The sequence below is a fragment of the Chiloscyllium plagiosum genome, unplaced genomic scaffold (genome assembly GCF_037043375.1).
Source record: "Chiloscyllium plagiosum isolate Xiang-an unplaced genomic scaffold, Cpla_swu_hap1 HiC_scaffold_26, whole genome shotgun sequence".
In the NCBI taxonomy this organism is placed as follows: Eukaryota; Metazoa; Chordata; class Chondrichthyes; order Orectolobiformes; family Hemiscylliidae; genus Chiloscyllium; species Chiloscyllium plagiosum.
Genome location: NW_028270164.1, coordinates 40,848,934 through 40,870,892, shown reverse-complemented (window position 1 = coordinate 40,870,892; position 21,959 = coordinate 40,848,934). Strand labels below are relative to the sequence as shown.

Genomic DNA, 21,959 nt, shown 5'->3' with positions numbered 1-21,959 from the left:
ATGCAGGCAGATGCATTTTGTGAAAACTGATCTCTGTACTTCCCACCCCAATGCTCTGCTCACTAGCTGCAGGTGGCTGAATTACAGGGCTTTGTTGGCAGTCATGATGCCTTGCCTGCAGTTCAATCTATGGCAGCCACGTTGCCACGCATCTTGATCTTAAGTCTCAATACTCTCACAAGTACTCTGAATAACTTTTCCAATTGGAAGCCTTGAAATGAGTCACTGGAATATTCACTGCTGTATTTGTATATGAACCCCATGAACTGCTGCACTCTTCCTCATCTCATTGTGGAGTTTCAGAAAAGACTGATATTTCAAACAGTTAAAAATACCAGTGACACATGGGTTAACACAAATTTGTAACCTGCCTAGTTGAGATTTACTGCAACAACCAAATGAACCCACAATAAGATCTCTAGTTGCTTGTGTCAGAACTGATTTGGAGATAGCAGTGTTGGACTGGTATGTGCAAAGTTAAAAATCACAACACCAGCTTACAGTCCAACAGGTGTATTTGGAAGTACTACCTTTCGGAGTGCTGCTCTTCATCAGGTTGGCAACCACCTGAGGAAAGAGCAGCACCCTGAAAACTAGTGCTTCCAAATAAACCTGTTGGACTATAATCTGGTGTTGTGTGATTTTTAACTGTCAGAACTGGCGTGGTCACCCACGTTAAAGCCCTTCATCCAACTATAACCACGCACATCTCCACATTAAAAGTAGACTTGTAACTTTTTTTTCGTTAGTTCGGCTAAAACACCAACAATTTATATTAAAACTACCTTAAACAAACATCCTCTGTTACTTCTTTGAAACAGAACCTAATTTTTTTGTTGTAAAGTACATGTCCAGAAAATCGTTGGCTGCTCACAGATAAAAGCAAGCTCAGAAATCATCCTTACTTACAAAAAACAGACAATGCTGGAGGAACTCGTTTATAATAATTTACTGGCAGAACGCCTCAACAACGTGAAAATCTGATTTACACTTCTATGCCACCCTGCTAGCGTTTGCTGTGCCTACAAGTTGTTGATTCCCCATTGCCCTTATTCAGAAACAATGTTGAGACAAATAACGGTCAAAACAGCCCATCAAGTTCAGGAGTGAACACAATAAAAACAAACTTTCTTCCTTCCAACGTGAGCTGCAGTCACATCTGTTCCTTTGCTCAAAGCCACGCTTCGGCTGAAAGGAAATGTTGAAGAGCTCCGGAAATAAACAAAAATACCTCTGAGTTCAACTAGCTTGAGGTTCACTCGTCAGAATACCTTGAGGGAAGCGTTCACCGGGAGGAGAGACTCCAGTCGTGGTGGTTTACAGGTGACTAAATACCTCCAGAGGTGCAGCTAAGGTGTGGAGCCGGACGAATGACGGCTTGCATTAGTTCCCGAACCCTGTTCTAATCTCAGGGCGGAGTCTACATTCTGCAGAGTGAAACCCAGGCGTGACTGCCCGATCTTACACGTTGTGAAACTTGCCCAATGTCGCAGACACAATGTTCCACTCTCCCAATAGGGAGTTGTGTCAGTAATTACACTCACTATATGTAATTATAAAATCGGCGCTGATTCTACATTGCTTTATGTCTTTTCAATTCGTCAGTAGATTAGGTTATTTTCCGTGATACAGGAAAAAAATAACCATTTTAATAACTGTTGTCTGCCTGCGTGACACCCGAAGGTGGAGAGATAGTGAGAGACTAATGTTTTCTCCTTCCGAACCGCCTGACACTCAGGTTAAACACACCACCAGTCATATCTCTCTTTAATTAGAGAACGGTCGTTTGTAATGTCCTTAATGTTGTGCTCCACTGTGCAATTTAGGAAGTGACGGACTTGCGTTTATGTAGCGCCCCTCTGTACATTTAGAAAGTGATGGATTTCCATTTAGATTGCAACAACCAGGCGTCCCAAAGCGCTTCACAACCAAACTTCTGAATTAAATTTCCTGTTGTAATGTGTGAAACCCAACAGCCAGTTCCCTGGGTGACCAGTTAATCTGCAAAAAAAAAGGATGCTGGAAATCTGAAACCAAAACAGAAATTGCTGGAGAAACCCAGCAGGTCTGGCAGCATCTGTGGAGAGAGAAAGCAGAGTTAAAGTTTCGGATTCCCCATAATCTGCGGTGTATGTGTGATGTTGAAGGAGGGATTGGTATAGATCAGAACACCTTGGGAGAACGCCAAAAAAAGTTTTTTTAAAGAAGCTGGAAAACTCAGCAGATTGGGCAGTAGCTGTCACTAAGAGAAAGAGAGGTAACCATTCAGGTGAACCTAATCGGATAACCTTCTGTCAGAACTGCAAATGCAAGAATTTTTAAGCCACTGGAAAAGGAAGGAGGAGAGCGGAATTACAAACGGACAAGTCTGAGGCCAGGGGAAGACAAATAACAAATAGTTTCATGATGCATCAACAATTCCATTCACTTCCTCCAAACAGAAAGTCATTGACCCCTGTAACTCTTAGTTGATTTAATACCAATCCTTCCCATGCCAGCATTGCCCTTGTCGGGCTTTGGTTGTTATTGGATCCCTGGCCACATGGGTGTTTTTCTGGCAGTGGATGTATTGAACAAAGTCTTTTGGCACATGGTGCTGTCACTGAGTCCCTGCACTTACACACAGTCAACATAGGTTGGAGGAGTGTGAATAAACTGGGGATTTGAAATCTCCTCAGTTCAGGGGATTGGCTCCAAGCTGGCTCACCACAGCCAGTGTACTGTGCACAAGTAAATAAAGAGTGACTTGGTGACGGGATACCAGTCTCTGTGCAGTTAATTCAGTAGTGAGGGGAGAAAATACTATGTGCTTGAAGGACCTTTGCTTACAACACCTCGTAGCTTGAGTAACATTTCTGGCAAAAAATAGAAAGGTGTTGCTGGCTGCTTTGGTACAGTGGTTGTTTCCCTATTGCAGACTGGAAGACCCAGCTTCAAGTCCCACCTGCTCCAGAGATGTAATAATATCGCTGAAGAGGGTGATTAGAAGACAACAGGTTAAAAAAGAGGTGTTTCTTTCACTGTGTCTCACACCCTGCACACACACACACCATGGGTGCTGGGGAAAAAATAAGCACTACCGCACTTAGGTGGTAGTGTGGGGGTTAAAAAAGAAAAAAAAAGAAATGTAACTCTCAGCACTGCCCTTTGATGTGAAGGGCAGTGTTTGTCACTGGCCACTCGGGTGTTTGCCTATTGTGAGTGTATGTGCAAGGACTCTCCATGAAGGGGACTATCCCTAGACTAAGAAAAAATAAAAACAAAAAAAATAAAAAAGAGGTGTTGCTATGGGACCCTGTTATGTCTGCTTTTTTAAAGTCAGATTTATGGGAAATGTAGCAGTGGCCCCTTCTTCTATCTCTTTGCCCACTTCATTGTTGACTGTATCAGTATCACCTCTTGCTTCTACTGTATGAACTGGAAAATTTCATTAATTTTGGCATAGAATTGCTGATGGCCAGACAATCGTTATTCCAGTGTAGATGGGAGTTGTGCATTGGGATCCTGTGGAAACCCAATTATAGCAGACTCTGAGGGTCTTCTGGTCTCCCTGCTATAGGAAAGATGTTGTGAAACTTGAAAGGGTTCAGAAAAGACTTACAAGGATGTTGCTTGGGTTGGAGGGTTTGAGCTCTAGGGAGAGGCTGAATAGGTTGGGGCTGTTTTCATAGAGTTATAGAGATACACAGCATGGAAACAAACCCTTTGGTCCAACTTGTCCATGTCGACCAGATATCCCAACCCAATCTAGTCCCAACTGTCAACACCTGGCCCATATCCCTCTAAACCCTTCCTATTCATATACCCATCCAGATGCCTTTTAAATGTTGCAATTGAACTAACCTACAACACTTCCTCTGGCAACCCATTCCACACACACACCACCCTCTGCGTGAAAAAGTTGCCCCTTAGATCTCTTTTATATCTTTCCCCTTTCATCCTAAAACTATGCCCTCAAGTTCCGCACTCCCCCACCCCAGGGAAGGGACCTTGTCTATTTACCCAATCCATGCCCCTCATGATTTTATAAGCCTCTATAAGGTTACCCCTCAGCCTCCGACGATCTAGGGAAAACAGTCCTAATCTATTCAATCTCTCCCTGTAGCTCAAATCCTCCAACCCTGGCAACATCCTTGTAAATCTTTTCTGAACCCTTTCAAGTTTCATAACATCCTCCCAGAGGGTTACCTTCTACAGGTTTATAAAATCATGAGGGGCATGGATGGGGTGAATAGCGATGGTCTTTTCCCTGGGGTAGGGGAGTCCAAAAATAGAGGGCACAGGTTTAAGGTGAGAGGGGAAAGATTTAAAAGGGACCTAAAAGGGCAATATTTTCACACAGAGGGTGGTGCTTGTATGGAATGAACTGCCAGAGGAGGTGGTGGAGGCTGGTACAATAACATTTAAAAGGTATTTGGATGGGTACATGAAGAGGAAGTGACATGGGCCAAATGCTGGCAAATGGTACTAGATTGGGTTGGGATATCTGGTCAGCATGGACGAGTTGGATCGAAGGGTCTGTTTCTGTGCTGTACATCTCTATGACTTCATGAAAGAATTGCCTGAGACACTGAAGATTCTATGGGCGATTTCTTTGTGCCTGGAACCCTTCGAAAATCTCAATCAGGGATTTCAGAGGGTTCAATGAAATTAAGTAAAATAATTACTTCCAAAAAATTAGACTATTAAATAGAATTAACTCCTGAGTAACTATTAAATAGAATTAACTCCTGAGTAACTATTCAACTGACCCTATAGTTAGTTTACACACCTCCCCAGCTACACATCCCCTCAAACCCTGTACACCCCAGACACTGAGGTCCCTGAACCTGACTACCCGCTCCCATTCTAGATCTGAAAGACCACTCCATTCCTCTGCTCATAAGCCCATCACACCCCCTTCTGCTCTGGAGCCAACTTCACCTTCATTCCCTGGGAACTGACTCCCCTTCACCTACTCTGGACCCAATTCACATTTACCCCCCACAGCCCTTCCTCCAGAGCTGATCCCCTTGCTCACACTCCAATCTCGACCCTCCAACATCCCCCCTGCTGCTGGATCTGACACTCCTTTTCCCTGCTTTGGAACTAGCCACCACCACCACCTCTCTTGGGAGCCCAACAACATTTCCTCTAAAGTGCCTGGCTCAGTGCATGAGGTCCATGTAGTGGCAGGAATAATTACTGGGGGAATGTAGGAACTGACCCACCTTCAGCCTCTCGCAGCCAACCTTCCATTTTTCCCAGTGTAGACCTGACCTGCCTGCTTCATCTACTCCAGACACATTGCTCCTTCAACCCCTCGGACCACTGTCCCCTTCCCCGTCTACTCCCATTGGGAGCTGACACTCCTGCACTGAACTTGATTCACTTTTCTGGGATTTTGGTCCTGACCCAGCCTCCCATGTTCTGGTCCTGAACTCCCCTTTCCCCACTCCAGATCTAACTTGTCCCTGTGCAGCCAGTCCCAGCAGCCTGCCATCCGTCCCCCACTTCACTGCTGCTAAATCCAAATTCCTCTCCTCTCCCATCACCCCCCATGGATCTGACACCCAACTTGCACCCACTCCGACCTGCCCTAAACACTGCAGTATATTCATGGCCCCCTTCCCTGGATCATTACTCTCTGCACTCTACCCTGTATCCACTTGGCATCCTATTCACTTAGCATCCTACCTCTTACCCAGCTATCAATGCACCAGGCTGACACACCACTCACCTGGCATTCTGGCATAATACCTATATAGCACTCTGATGCTCTACATATATGGCACCCTATCCCCTATCCATCTGATACCCTTGCCTCCCAATACACGATCCTCACCATATGATATGAGCTGCTAGTGGCTATCTGTGATTCTGCCCTTCAAATGTCAAAGTACAGCAGCTGGCTGCTATGTAGAGGGACCTGCTTTGCCTTCTCCTGGTTCTATTGTGATATCACAGTCTTGTACAGTTCCACATTTCTGAAGATGCCTCGATCAGAATCTTTTCAGATAAAAATGATCGGATTGGAAATCTGCATGAGATTGCCATTCCTGGGAAAATCCGACTCTTTGTTTCCAATTTCCATCCATCATTCTCTTTCACCATTTCTGATGATTTCCTTCCTCAACTTCTCTGCCATTATTTCTAGAGATCAACGATCAATAAATACTGGCCACAAATCCAACAACTCCCACAGCTGCTTCAATGACACTTCCTCAGGCCTTGTTTTCTGGAATGATTCTGTTCCATTTTCCAAGTTTCTCCATTTCTGTCACGTCTATTCTGATGCTACCTTCCATACTATGTTTTCAATAGGTTTTCCTTTGCCTCCTTGAGGATTTATACCCAGGATGGTAAATAGGTAACTTCAGTTTTTAATCCATTTCCTGTATTTCTCTCTACTCTTATTGTCTTCCTCATTTTTTACCCATCAGCCTCTGTAATCAACAGCTTATCCTCCACTATCTTTGTCAGCTCACACACACACATCTACCAACAAGCTGTCTTTCAGCATTCCATTGGGACTATTCCCTCTCCTAACCCCTTGTCCACTCCTCACAGTCACTGCTCACACTTCCTCCCCTGTCTGTTAAAGCAATAGGAGATTTAACACCTGCCCTTTCACTACCTCTCATCTTATTATCCAAGATCCATCACATTCCTTTTGTGGAACAATGATTGATTTATCTCTTTCAATTTAGGATATTGTGTCCACTGCTGGAGATGTGGTCTTCTTTACATTGCAGACTGGCTTCGTGGATCACCTGTGATGACGTTGCCCCTTTAACAAGGTTATTTTGTCCTTGGGTTTTTTTTTATGGGAGGTCTAACAATGGCAGGGGAATGGCCAGTTCTCCCAGTTCAGGTATTTTTCAGTTTGGTTAAGTTTAAGCAGGAAGTCAAAAGCTGTTACAGTGAACAAGGTTCCAAGCTTCAGCAGATGATCCCTGGCTGACTTCTGTCTGCAATCTCTCCTGCCTGAAAGAACCGATCTTTGAATTTACCTTTTGCCAAGGGGTGTGTTTGTGGGATGTTATGCAAATTGGAATAGCTCCTTAGTTAAGTGGCGGAATCGAGTTGGTTGAATTTTCAAACAGTTAAGTTAGTCTAAATTCTGCTTTCCTATGGTTGTGTTTCAGCTGTAGTGTGCAAATAAATTCGGTTTTGCTTAAAGCTGAATGGTTTAGCCAGCTGCATCACACCTAGAATATCCACTTCATATCTACCTTTAAGATAAGAAAAGTTAGGGTCTGGGCTACCTTCTTAATATATTTTGAGGGGGTCTGGCCTGGTTCATAACACACCTCTATTCAGTCCATACGAGGTCTCAATTGCTTCTCATTTTAGTTCTCCATCTTGCTCCCAAGCTGACAGTTCTGTCTGTCTGAACTGCTAGGGTTAGGTTCCAGATTGAGAAACAGCACTTCATGTTTCAACCATGCTCTCTCCAACCTTATGAATTTAATGTTGAATTCATCAACTTTATTTCCCAACATCTGTCTTCATTCTTTTCTGTGGGTTATTGTATTCCCCTTTTTTCACTTCTCATTTTTGTCCTTCTGGATTGGGCCTCCTTTTGTCTACTTATTTATTGATTCATGTTAGAACTAAATGGGCTTTATGAAGCAATTCATGCCTCATTTGAACACAGCTTTCTGTTTCTTTACTGTATCTATTGTTGGATATCATGAAATGTTATTTAATGTTCTCTGGTCTCCACCCTACCACTGACCATTTTTATTCTTCCTGTTCCACGACCCCCAACACACCTATCGCCCCCACCTTTCACTCACTGAAAACATTTCCATTTATATTTATCTCCATTTCTCATTCCCTCGGTAGATGCTATTTGACATGGCAAGAGTTACGCCTTTTAGAGTGATAGAGACACGGCACGGAAACAGACTCTTTGGTTCAACTCATCCATGCCAACCAGATATCCCAAGCTGCACCTGCAGCATTTTGCTTTTGGACAGGGGATAACTTCACTGATCTTCTTTGACATAGTATCAGGTAGTATTTTTATAACCAGTCAAACGAGCAGACCAAGCTTCAACTGAACAGCTCAACAGTGTGACCTTAGATTTCCGTGGTCAAGTCCTAGACACGGAACTCAGAAGCCAACCAACGAATCCTCATTCAGTGTCTTTCAAAATGATTCACAGTTCTCCCTCAACTCTGTTAAGGGTGGGTTTAGGGCAAATTTGGCCCTAAAAATAAGGTAAAACTGAAAGGTTTTAGAATCATAGAGATGTACAGCATGGAAACAAACCCTTCGATCCAACTCATCCATGCCAACCAAATATCCTACCTAATCTAATCTCAGTTGCTAGCACATGATCCATATCCCTCTAAACTCTTCCTATTCATATACCCATCCAGATGTCTTTTAAATGTTGCAATTGCCTCCACAACTTCCTATGGCAGCTCATTCCATACAAGCACCACCCTCTGCGTGAAAAAGATGCCCTTAGATCCCTTTTATATCTTTTCCCTCTAACACTAAACCTATGCCCTCTAGTTCTGGACTCACCAACCCCAGTGAAAATACTTTCTCTATTTATCCAATCCATGCCCCTCTTGATTTTGTAAACCTCTGTAATGTCACACCTCAGCCTCCGACAGTCCAGGGAAAACAGCCCCAGCCTGTTCAGCCTCTCCCGAAAGCTTAAATCCTCCAGCCCTGGCAACATTCTTGTAAATCTTTTCTGAACCCTCTCAAGTTTCACAACATCCTTCTGATAGGAAGGAGACCAGAATTGCACGCAATATTTCAAAAGTCGCCTAACCAACATCCTGTACAGTCACAACACGACCTCCCAACTCATATACGCAATGCTCTGACCAATAAAGAAAAGCATACCAAACGCCTTCTTCACTATCCTATCTGCCTGTGACTGCACTTTCAAAGAACTATGATCCTGCACTCCAAGGTCTCTTTGTTCAGCAGGTCCCTAAGACCTTACCATTAATCCTGCTTTGATTTGCTTTTCCACAATGCAGCACCTCGTCTTTATCTAAATTAAAGTCCATCTGCCACTCTACAGCCCATTGGCCCATCTGATCAAGATCCCGTTTTACACTGAGGTAACCGTCTTCATTGTCCACTACACTTCCAAACTAACTAACCACACCGCCTATGTTCACATCCAAATCATTTGTATAAATTATGAAAAGTAGTGTAGGATGGGGGGGATGGGGGGAGGGGGACGAGTCTGAATTTGCTTTTACTATTAGTGACCTCTGAGGAGACTTCCTCAGTCAGTTACTTGTAACCTATTCCTTGGCAAAAACAGTTTTTAAAGTTGATTTTCAAGTTTATGTTTCTGCGTGATGTTGTACATTGTAGCAGGTTTTCTGCAGATGAGCTTGACCAGTGCAGTTATGCCTTTGCTGTTTGAATTCATGTATCGCTGGACATCAGAGTGCATTTGGGAAAATTAACAAACAGTGAAATTCACATCTGATCTTGGAGGAACTGTTGGGTGAAGTTCACAGCACAGAATCATTGTTTTAAGTGTGGCCTACAGAGGATCTGCAGTAGTGAGTAGAGTGGGTTCTTTCTTGATTATATAGGGTGTAGGTTTGCTCGCTGAGCTGTAGGTTTGATATCCAGACGTTTCTTTACCTGGCTAGGTAACATCATCAGTGGCGACCTCCAAGTGAAGTGAAGCTGTTGTCTCCTGCTTTCTATTTATATCTTTCTCCTGGATGGGGTTCCTGGGGTTTGTGGTGATATCATTTCCTGTTCGTTTTCTGAGGGGTTGATAGATGGCATCTAGATTGATGTCTTTGTTTATGGCGTTGTGGTTGGAGTGCCAGGCCTCTAGGAATTCTCTGGCATGTCTTTGCTTAGCCTGTCCCAGAATAGACATGTTGTCCCAGTTGAAATGGTGGTTTTTAACATCCATGTGTAGGGCTACGAGGGAGAGAGGGTCGTGTCTTTTTGTGGCTAGCTGGTGTTCGTGTATCCTGGTGGCTAACTTTCTTCCTGTTTGTCCTACATGTATCGTGTTTGTGGCAGTCCTTGCATGGAAATTTGTAGATGACGTTGGTTTTGTCCATGGGTTGTACTGGGTCTTTTAAGTTTGTTAGTTTTTGTTTGAGAGTGTTGGTGGGTTTGTGTACTACTAGGATTCTGAGGGGCCTTAGTAGTCTGGCTGTCATTTGATGTATGGTAAGGTGGTTAGGGTTTCTGGCTGTGTTTGGTCTGCTTGTCGTGGCTTTTTCTTGAGGAATCTGTGCATGTATTATTTGAGTATCCGTTCTTCTTGAATACGTTGTATAGGTGGTTCTCCTCTGTTTTCTGAAGTTCGTCTGTGCTGCAGTGTGTGGTGGCTCGTTGGAATAGTGTTCTGATACAGCTTCGTTTGTGTGTGTTGGGATGGTTGGTGGTGTAGTTAAGTATTTGGTCAGTGTTTGTCGGTTTTCTGTACATATATGTTTTTGGAGATAAGTCTCTTGATTAAACTTGAAATATAAGCCATAACTATTCATTTAAGCTGGAGGCAGTGTTTGAAGAGGAATAAGACAGTGTTATTTTCTGGTTCTGTAGATTGCGATGGAGCAAAAATGGCCTTTAATAGAGTGATATGTACTTCTTGTCAGATGTTGGAGTTTAAAGAGAGTTTAAGGGTTACTGTGGATTATATCCGCCATAAATGCTGTTGGCTGTGAATCTTATCAGATCGAATGGATCAGTTGGAGAGACAGTTAGAAGCGATGAGGAATTTGCAACAGCAACAGTATGTGATGAATGGCAGTTATAGGAAGGGGGGAATGTCTCAGATACAGTCACATAGATGGGTTAACTCCAGGAAATGTAAGAGAGGTAGGCAGCTAGTTCAGGAGTCTTTTGTGGATATATCCATTTCAAACAGGTATGCTGTTTTGGAAAATGTAAGGGGTGATGAGTTCTCAGGGGAACGTAGCACGAACAGCCATGTTTCTGGTATTGTGACTGGCTCGAATGCAACAAGGGGTATGTTAGGTTCCAAGAGCTCAATTGTTTTAGGGGATTCTCTAGTCCAAAGTACAGACAGACGTTTCTGTGGCCAGCAGAGAAAAAGCAGAATGGTGTGTTGTTTCCCTGGTGCCAGGATCAAGGATGTCTCAGAGAGAGTGCAGAATGTTCTCACGGGGGAGAGGGGCCAGCAGGAGGTTATTGTCCACATTGGAATCCATGACATAGGAAGGGAAAAGGTTGAGATTCTGAAGAGAGATTACAGAGAGGCAGAAATTTAAAAAGGAGGTCCTCGAGGGTAGTAATATCTGGATTACTCCCGGTGCTATGAGCTAGTGAGGGCAGCAATAGGAGGGTAGAGCAGATGAATGCATGGCTGAGAAGCTGGTGTATGGGAGAAGGATTCACATTTTCGGATCATTGGAATCTCTTTTGGAGTAGAAGTGACCTGTATAAGAAGGATAGATTGCGCCTAAATTGGAAGGGGATATCATGGGACTGGGATATCATGGCAATTACGTAAACATGGCTCAGGGATGGGCAGGACTGGCAGCTTAATGTTCCAGGATAGAAATGCTACAGGAAGGATAGAAGGGGAGGCAAGAGAGAAAGGGGAGTGGCATTTTTGATAAGGAATAGCATTATAGCTGTGCTGAGGGAGGATATCCAGGGAAGTTATTTGGGTGGAACTGAGAAATAAGAAAGGGATGATAACCTTATTGGGACTGTATTATAGACCCCCTAATAGTCAGAGAGAAATTGAGAAACAAACTTGTAAGGAGACTCAGCTATCTGTAAGAATAATAGGGTAGTTATGGTAGGGGATTTTAACTTTCCAAACATAGACTGGGACTGCTATAATGTTAAGGGTTTAGATGGAGAGGAATTTGCTAAGTGTGTACAAGACAATCTTCTTATTCAGTATGTGGATGTACCTACTGGAGAAGGTGCAAAACCTGACCTATTCTTGGGAAATAAGGGCAGGGCAGGTGACTGAGGTGTCAGTGGGGGAGCACTTTGGGGCCAGCAACTATAATTCTATTAGATTTAAAATAATGATGGAAAAGGATAGACCAGATCTAAAAGATGAAGTTCTAAATTGGAGAAAGGCCAATTTTGATGGTATTAGGCAAGAACTTTCAAAAGCTAATTGGGGCCAGATGTTTGCAGGTAAAGGGACAGCTGGAAAATGGGAAGCTTTCAGAAATGAGATAACGAGAATTCAAGAAAGTATATTCCTGTCAGGGTGAAAGGAAAGACTGGTAGGTATAGGGAATGCTGGATGACTAAAGAAATTGAGGGTTTGATTGAGAAAAAGAAGGAAGCATATGTAAGGTATAGACAGGATAGATGGAGTGAATCCTTAGAAGAGAATAAAGGAAGTAGGAATATATTTAAGAGGGAAATCAGGAGGGCAAAAAGGGGAGATAGCTTTGGCAAATAGAATTAAGGAGAATCCAAAGAGTTTTTCCAAATACATTAAGGACAAAAGGGAAACTAGGGAGAGAATAGATCAGTAAGGCGGCCTTTGTGTAGAGCCGCAGAAAATGAGGGAAATACTAAATGAGTATTTTGCATCAGTATTTACTGTGGAAAAAGATATGGAAGATATAGACTGTAGGGAAATAGATGGTGACATCTTGCAAAATGTCCATACTACAGAGGAGGAAGTGCTGGATGTTTTGAAATGGGTAATGGTAGATAAATCCCCAGGACCTGATCAGGTGTATCCTAGAACTCTGTGGGAAGCTAGAGAAGTGATTGCTGGGCCTCTTGCTGAGATATTTGTATCATCGATAGTCACAGGCGAGGTGCTGGAAGACTGGAGGTTGGCTAATATGGTGCCACTGTTTAAGAAGGGTGGTAAGGACAAGCCAAGGAACTATAGACCAGTGAGCCTGATGTCGGTGATGGGCAAGTTGTTGGAGGGAAACCTGAGGGACAGGATGTACATGTATTTGGAAAGAGGAGAAAGTGAGGTCTGCAGATGCTGGAGATCAAAGTTGAAACTTTATTGCTGGAACAGCACAGCAGGTCAGGCAGCATCCAGGGAACAGGAGATTCGACGTTTCGGGCACAGGCCCTTCTTCAGGAAAGGCAAGGACTGATTAGGGATACTCAACATGGCTTTGTGTGTGGGAAATCATGTCTCACAAACTTGACTGAGTTTTTTGAGGAAGTAACAAAGAGGATTGATGAGGGCAGAGCGGTAGATGTGATTTATATGGACTTCAGTAAGGTGTTTGACAAGGTTCCCCATGGGAGACTGGTTAGCAAGGTTAGATCTCACAGAATACAGGGAGAACTAGCAATTTGGATACAGTACTGGCTGAAGGGTAGAAGACAGAGGGTGGTGGTGGAGGGTTGTTTTTCAGACTGGAGGCCCGTGACGAGTGGAGTGCCACAAGGATCAGTGCTGGGCCCTCTACTTTTTGTAATTTACCTAAATGATTTGGATGTGAGCGTAAGAGGTACAGTTAGTAAGTTTGCAGATGACACCAAAATTGGAGGTGTAATGGACAGCGAAGAGGGTTACCTCAGATTACAACAGGATCTGAGAAGTGGCAGATGGGCTGAGAAGTAGCAGATGGAATTTAATTCAGATAAATGCGAGGTGCAGCATTTTGGGAAAGCAAATCTTATCAAGACTTACACACTTAATGGTAAGGTCCGAGGGAGTGTTGCTAAACAAAGAGACCTTGGAGTGCAGATTCATAGCTCCTTGAAAGTGGATGCGCAGGTAGATAGGATAGTGAAGAAGGCGTTTAGTATGCTTTCCTTTATTGGTCAGAGTATTGAGTACAGGAGTTGGGAGGCCATGTTGCGGCTGTACAGGACATTGGTTAGGCCAGTGTTGGAATATTGCATGCAATTCTGGTGTCCTTCCTATCGGAAGGATGTTGTGAAACTTGAAATGGTTCAGAAAAGATTTACAAGCATGTTGCCAGGGTTGGAGGATTTGAGCTATAGGGAGAGGCTGAACAGCCTAGGGCTATTTTCCCTGGAGTGTCGGAGGCTGAGGGGTGACCTTATAGAGGTTTACAAAATTATGAGGGGCATGGATAAGGTAATAGGCAAAGTCTTTTCCCTGGGGTCGGGGAGTGCAGAACTAGAGGGCATAGGTTTAGGGTGAGAGGGGAAAGATATAAAAGAGACCTACAGGGCAAATATTTCACACAGAGGGTGGTACGTGTATGGAATGAGCTGCCAGAGGAAGTGGTGGAGTCTGGTACAATTGCATCATTTTAGAGGCATTTGGATGGGTATATGAATAGGAAGGGTTTGGAGGGATATGGGCCAGGTGCTGGCAGGTGGGACTGGATTGGGTTGGGATATCTGGTTCGGCATGGACGGGTTGGACCGAAGGGTCTGTTTCCATGCTGTACTTCTCTATGACTCTCTGACTCTATAATTGATAAATACATCACAATTTTCTTTCCCTCGAGCCACCAGAACTGGAAGGTGACGATTTCACCCCCTTACCCTACAACGGATAAGACAGGGTTGTGGGTGGAACTTAATGGTGAGAGGAGATGAAATAGATAACTGGGTGAAATCCCACCTAACATGTCTATTTGGATAGACTTGAGGGGTAAGCCCCCTGAGGGGGCAGATCCAAGATTATAATATTTAGGTGAGACTCTTCCTCAGGCTTTACTGAACCTACAGAATCCAATAGCTGGTACTGGGTTGTTCAAATTCACCCTCACAATCTTTCAAAGCCCCAGCAATCTTTCCACCCTACCCCAGATCACTGCTCATCCCATTCGTTCTTGTCAGCGGACTCTTAACACTGCCCAAGATCTCTCAATCTTTTGTAATTTGCAGAGAACTGCAATCGCCCCCCAGTGGTCTCTGGTTGTAATTGTCCACCCCCATTTTCTCTCTTGCCTGGCTGATAGCCTGCTTCCAGCAGTCAGGATTAAGTTTTGGAGAAGGAAAGAGTGACTGGGGTGAGGCTGATATCTAGACCAGGTTTACTTGCCAGGCCTGATTCCCAAGGCCTCGCTAAAAGAAATTTTTAAAACAGAAAGCACTGAAGAAGTTCAGCATGAAACGCCAGTGCCTGAGGAGAGAGAAAAACGCAGGAGTTCATGTTTTGAGAACATGAATGCTTCACAGCCAATGTAGTTCTTCTTTAAAACTAAAGAGAGAGGTGAAAAGTGATAGGTTTATTGCTGTTGAAAATGTGGGAAAGAGGAAGTGGAACAGAAGAGAAGGTCCGGGGTAAGGAAGGTAGGAAACCAAAAATTGGTAAGGTCCCACCCTCACCCCTAACTTTAACCACCACATCTCCCCCAGCTTGGTTTCTATTGTGAATATAGCAAGGGGTTAGGGATATGTGTTAACCTACGTAGTTTGTTCCTAAACTTTCCCTCAGGAGGTAATAGTGAAGAAGAAAAATCTGCAGTTGAGAAGAGAATATATGGTAAGACCATTTCCATGATTCAGATAGGGCCTCTTCACTTCCCAAATTAACTTGAAGGTGAACAATCAATTTTTATACAAGAAAACATTTAGCATAGTCTTATCAGCAAACAGACTATTCTGGGTCGATAGCCTTGTGACTGTGGCTGTGCTTTCTTGCCTGTAATGTGCCTTGTAATGACCTTACTCCTTCATGATCAATTGCAATTTTTGTGTCGGTGTGTGTGGTTGCAAACTGTAGAAAGATTGAGCCTCCAAAGAGCTTTTCTGAGGAGTGGTGCCTTCAGGCTATGTGTGGGCATGCAGGCTTCGACTTGTGAGGTTTGCTGATTGAAGCAACAGAACATTCATTCAGTGAGAAGCACTGACAAAATCAATTGTCAGAAATGTTTGTTAGAATGGTGAACAAGCATCGGACCCTTAGTTCACGTTGTACAAGGTTCATGTCATGACAAATTAAATTACCAAAATAGCACAACAGCTCTGGTATAACTCACACTAGTGCGTTTGTGAAAGGAACAACAATATCACATCTTCCCATAAATAAGCGATATTTCAACTGGTGACAGTGAGTTACTGGTGTTCTTTCCTGGTCATGACGGAACCATAATTCACAAGTTGTGCAAGCAACAGTGACATATAGCATCCTCTGTATATAGGTGATACGATGCCAGCAAAACTCTGTCATCTCTGAGCCAACTGCTGCGGCTGTCTTAAATATTTGCATCTCACATTCGCTTATTTTGTTGAGAAAATTCCACGTGTGTTGCCTCAATTGTTCAGAAAAAAGATCTTGGCTGTCTGCATTTGAACAGATTTGCAATTTGTTTCATGTTTGTCCTCTGAAAGTCTCACTTCATGTCAGCCTCACAGATCCCCGTTTCAACAGCCTGACTGGCTTTTCCTGTGAGTTTTAACTTCCTGCGAAAGAGCAAGGATGTGGGGTGCTATCAGTTGCCAAGACAGGTTAATAAATTGCTTTTCATTTATAATAAAAGGCTTAGTTGTAAGTACCCCTGCAACAGGCTAAGAGGTTGCGTGTTGAAGTCCCACTCTAGTGCAGTGCTGCAGGAGTGCTGCGTTGCAGGTGCTGTATTTCAGATTGCATGTCAAGTTAAGATCTCAAAGTGGATATAAAAAGTCCCATTGTACATTTTGAAGAAGAGCTCGCAAGTTATTCTTGCTGTTCTGGTCAATATTATTGCTCATTCGCCATTGCACAATATTATTGCTCATTCATCATTATCCTGCCGCTTCTGTAAGCTTGCTGTGCCAAATTGATTGCTACATTCCTGACATAACAACAGTGACTATACTTCAAATAAAGTACTTCATTGGCTCTAAAGCATTTTAGGATGTCCTGAGGTCATGAAAGGTGCTGTAAATACCCTATATAAATGTAGTCATGATTCGGAGATGCCGGTGTTGGACTGGGGTGTACAAAGTTAAAAATCACACAACACCAGGTTATAGTCCAACAGGTTTAATTGGAAGCACACTAGGTTTCGGAGCGACACTCAGGTGACAATCACCTGAGCGTCGCTCCGAAAGCTAGTGTGCTTCCAATTAAACCTGTTGGACTATAACCTGGTGTTGTGTGATTTTTAACTATATAAATGTAAATTGTTTTTACAAGTCCAGAGCTAAAACTAATGCCAGCTTATAAGGAGCTTAATAAGCTAAGAAGCTCATCAGAATTAAACAAAAATTGTTATAAATATACCACTACGCTTTAAACGACCAGATGCAAAAGTCAATGCTTCAAAATCTTTCTGGGCAAAAATGGTCAGCAGATAGCAATGTCACATACATAGTCACTTTGATGATCTCCTTGATAAATGAAGTCTGTGATGTGTCATCAGTAATAAGCTATTCTGTCTTCTCTTTTTATAAAAGATAAAGAATAATTTGCAATTTTCTCTCTGCTTTTGAAGTAATGTCCTATCTTGCAGCATATGTTCTGCAGATTCAATGCTAGGATTGTTGTTGAAAAACACCGGTTCCAAATTTCTGTTCACATATAGACTGTTCAGAACCTAATACTAATACTCCTTTTCAACATCTGCTCTGAACTAATAATTCTAAGTTTTATTTTAACAGTAGCTGATTTGCATTCAACATGATAGGGACTAACTCAAAATCAAATTTGATGTTTTTTCACAAAGTTACCAACTTCAATTGTGAAAAGAGGAATGCTGAATAACTAGTTGTAAGCAAAATAGAAATTGCTGGAAAAGCTGAGCAGGTCTGGCAGCATCTGTGGGGAGACATTAGAGTTAATGTTTCAGGTCAACTGCCCTTTCCTCAGAACTCAGTTCTGTCGAATCTGCAGATGCCAAACCGCAAATAGAACTTTGTACAAAGGCCAAATTAAAAATGAAACTCTATACAATTTTAATTAGTCTTTAATAACTAGTAGACTTCATATAAAGCTTGCCATTCAAAAGACCATGCATGAGGGTAGACAGACCTTGAGTTTGAAGTCTCGCACAAGGATTGCAAATTATTGATGAAAATCTTTCCAGATATTGTTCCTTATTCTGGAAGATTTGCCATTAGGACTGTTGTGACCATGTTTGTATTTGTGAACCACTGTAGAGGAGAACAATATGAGATCACCTTCATCAGTGTTGTTTATAACAGTGTCGCTAGAAAGCTAGACAAAGTTAAAGAATCTATTGGGCTTTCACAGAAAACTAGAATGTCATTCTTGTGCTCCGGTATTGCTGAAGTACTTCCCGGTATGTGCAGAGTCTGATGTTTTCCGTGATAGTATACAATCTCATCAGGCTCACTCTGTCTGCTGCTGATTGATAGATCTTTACAACCCATTTAGCACTATCAAATACACTGGTATTTCCATCACATACCTAGTAGATACATGTTGTACTTCTCATTAATATTATATGTCACATAAACTGGAAGTCTATAAGAGTAGGTGAAGAATTCTGCTTACTCTGGTCTGGAAGAATCTTGGTCAACTCCATCAACAACCAGAGAGTCAGGGATCACAGGAAGTTCTTGTTGAAATACCAAAGAGGGCCCAATATTCTCTCATTCACCCACTGGAAGTGCCTCTTGAATAGGAGCTTCTTATGAAATAGGCTAACCCTCAGCACAGGCAATGGCTTAGTGTTATTATCGCTGGACTGTTAAACCAGATAATGTTCTGGGGACCTGGGTTCAAATCCTGCCATAGTGGAATTTGAATTCAATAAATATCTGGAATTAAGACTTTAATGATGACCATGAATCCATTGTCGATTGTTGGGGAAAACCCATCTGGTTCACGAATGTACTTTAGGGAAGGAAACTGCTATCCTTACCTGGTCTGCCCTCCTTGTGACTCCAGACCCTTAGCAATGTGGTTGACTCTTAACTGCCCTTGGCGTGGGCAATAAATCCCATGAAGGTATAAAGAAAAAACATGACTGAAGCAGTGGTATCCTGACACTGATCAAACATCTGGAAAAACAGAGATACTTCTTGAAAGAAGATTTCCTTGATAGGATTTTGGAAAAACTGAGGTCAATATTCAGAAAACAGTATTAAATCTTCTTCTGATGAAAGTGCATGCTTTTGGAAAGGCTGAGGTAATTCCTCACAAAAGGGAATACAGGCATCATCTCAGCATGAAGTGTCATACCTGGCATGGAGTCTGTTGAACTAGCTGTAGAAGACCTTGCCAACTCAGCAAGGATCTGTTCTGATTCGATAAATTGTAAATTAATAACTACTATTGTTGAGAACTGTTCTACAAAAATACCATTAACTGGAAGGCTTTGGTCTCCAAGACCCTGGATCCTGATGTTTGGTAACTGAAGGCATATGATGTCAAGCAATTCTAATGTGTCAGACAGCACAGTGACTACTTATCCTCAATCAAGATTATAATTAACATCAACAATTAACATAATACAGTATTTGTTGGGACACTGTCCATTGTGAAGGGTGTAGTAGCAGAACAATAAGTCATGCATTGTATAATTGAGCTGAGCCATCATGGCTTCATGAAGGGAAATTCACGCCTGACCAATTTATTAGAATTTTATGAGGCAGTAGGAAACAAGTAGATGAAGGGGAACTGGTATGTGTAAAATATTTGGATTCCCAAAAAGTATTTGGTAAGGTATTACTTGTAAAGCTACTTGAAATAAGAGCTCCTGGTGGTGGAGGCAGCATAGAGGATTGGCTAACTAATAGAAGGCAAAAAGTTAGGATAGGGGGATTTTTCAGGTGGCACCGTGACACAGGGATCAGTGCTGGGATCCCAATTATTTACAAGGCGTGTTAATGACTTCAATGAGGGAAGTGAATGTACTAAAACAAAGCTTGTGGATGACACAGGCAGGTAAAAAGATAAGTTGTGAGTATGACAATGTCTGCAGAGAGGATTATAGACAGGTTAAGTGAGTGCGTGCTTTCAATAATATGTTTTCTCTTGGAGCCAAATCCAGTGCTGCTAGGATTGACTGAAAATCTGGTCAGTTTTAATTAATACCTTGTCTGGAGATGACATCATCCACAATGTATCCATCTACTGTGTATAAGAAAGTACTGAACTGGAGTGGTTGCTGCTTTTAATGGAGACCTGAAAATGTTCCATACTTGTGTCAGTGAGCCTTCCATAACTCCTGTGTAGCTGGGTTAGTGCTTTGACGGTGTTGAAGAGCTATGAAAGGAGTAGACACTGCTCAGCAATGGCATAGACATACTGCCATTTCAGAGTATCCTTCACTTTCTTCACTTCTAGCAAATTTTCGATTTCTAGTATTCAGGAAGTCTCAGGCCTTTTCTCTTGTGGCCTCTTAATGCTGGATTTTGGTTTTTCCGATATTTCTGTGAAAACACAATCTACTTTAAAACACTGCATCCACTGCTGCTGCCACCGTATTTGATTTGAGTTCAACTGCTCATCAATTGTCTCTCTCCCTAACGGACTACTCTGTGGACTATGGTAATTATCTTAAGTGACAACTTCATCAGAGTAACCAACTGTGTGGAAGGGAACGGATGGTATAGAGACCAAGTGCAAAAGATAAAGATAAGGTCAAAAGATAAAGATAAAGGGGTTATTAACATGTTCTGAGGAAGGGTCACTGGATCCGAAATGTTAACTCTGACTTCTCTCCATAGCTGCTGCCAGACCTACTGAGATTTTCCAGCAACTGCTGTTTTTGTTTCTGATTAGTTCTTTTGGTTTTTATTTAAGGAGTTATTAATAGTGGTGAAAAAGAATAAGAGATGTAAAATGAGTGTAAAATAATGTATGAAAGGGAGAGAATGTGTCCTTCTCTCCTGAGAGCAGAGTAAACAAAACACAAACATGACAAGGTTGTGGGAGGGACGAGGGGAGACAATATAAGAACAGTGGAGAACAGACATAATGTGGTCAGTTTCTAAAGTTAAGAAATTTAATATTTGAGACCTAGAGCTGTAAAGTGCTGGAGTAGAAGATGAGCTGCTGTTTCTAGAGTTTGTGTTGTATTTCACTGCAACACTGCAGCAGGCTCAGGTCAGAAATGTGAGCATGAGAACAAAGTGGTTTACAAAACCTTGCACCCATCGTAACTTTTCTGGCCTGGGCCTACTACAGTGTTTTAATGAGGTATAATGCAAGCTCAAAGAACGACACCTCATTTCCTACTTAGACACTTTACACAATCCCATCCGCAGTTTCCACACTGCCTCACTGCGCCAGAGACCCGGGTTCAATTCCGCCTCAGGCGACTCTCTGTGTGGAGTTTGCACATTCTCCCCGTGTCTGTGTGGGTTTCCCCCGGGTGCTCCGGTTTCCTCCCACAATCCAAAAATATGCAGGTTTGGTGAATTGCCCGTGCTAAATTGCCCGTAGTGTTAGGTGAAGGGGTAAATATAGGGAAATGGGTCTGGGTGGGTTGCGCTTCAGTGGGTCGGTGTGGACTTGTTGGGCCGAAGGGCCTGTTTCCACACTGTAAGTAATCTAAGTAATCTAATCTAATCTAATCTAATCTAATCTATTTAGGGGAGGATGTCTAACTCCCACTGTGGTCACCATGCTTCCTATCACTGCAGGCTGCATAAAATCCAGCCCTTTGACTCTCTGTAGAAAGCTTTTGTTGTGCAGTAGTCATCATTGTAGAGACGGTGGTCCATATAGAAGTTGCCTTTGCCAGTCCTATTTAGTTTCTCAGCTGGAATGAAAAACACTCCTGTCCTTCTCTGCATTACCTAGGCTATTTATCAGCATGCTTTTTCTGAACAACAAGTCATGGACCACAAAGCAAATGAATCAACATACAGCAAACTTGCCGAAAGGATGTAAAAATCTATCCCAAAGGATATTTTATGATTCTGGACCAAATCTGATGGGAATCACAGTGGCCACCCAGAATTCAAAATTATTGTGTTTCAGAAACATGGGATCTTTCTGAGAGTCAGTGTATGGATGGGATAACTTACAAGATAATTTGTAATTGCACATGTTTTCCAGCTTCCTGGCAGCATTGTTGTGTTTTCAAACTGGGTCATAAAATATATCCCTAAAAATGCGCAGTAATATTTTATTACAGTCTGGATGATTCATAAACCTTTCAGCATG

General features: G+C 42.6%; 1 protein-coding gene across 4 annotated transcripts in view; it reads right to left on the bottom strand.

Annotated features, from left to right (window-relative positions):
• LOC122563251 (alpha-1,3-mannosyl-glycoprotein 4-beta-N-acetylglucosaminyltransferase C-like) overlaps window positions 1–21,959 on the bottom strand; it is a 170,210-nt gene that overhangs the window by 107,696 nt on the left and 40,555 nt on the right. Inside the window, exon 1 of one of the 4 annotated variants that reach the window (XM_043716880.2) lies at window positions 1,272–1,405. The exons of 1 other annotated variant lie outside the window; for it this stretch is intronic. The gene's annotated coding sequence lies outside the window, so the exon portion shown is untranslated. Of the gene's footprint in view, window positions 1–1,231; window positions 1,406–21,959 lie in introns of those variants that run through there. 2 more of the 4 variants (XM_087973637.1, XM_043716878.2) reach the window with 2 other exon arrangements.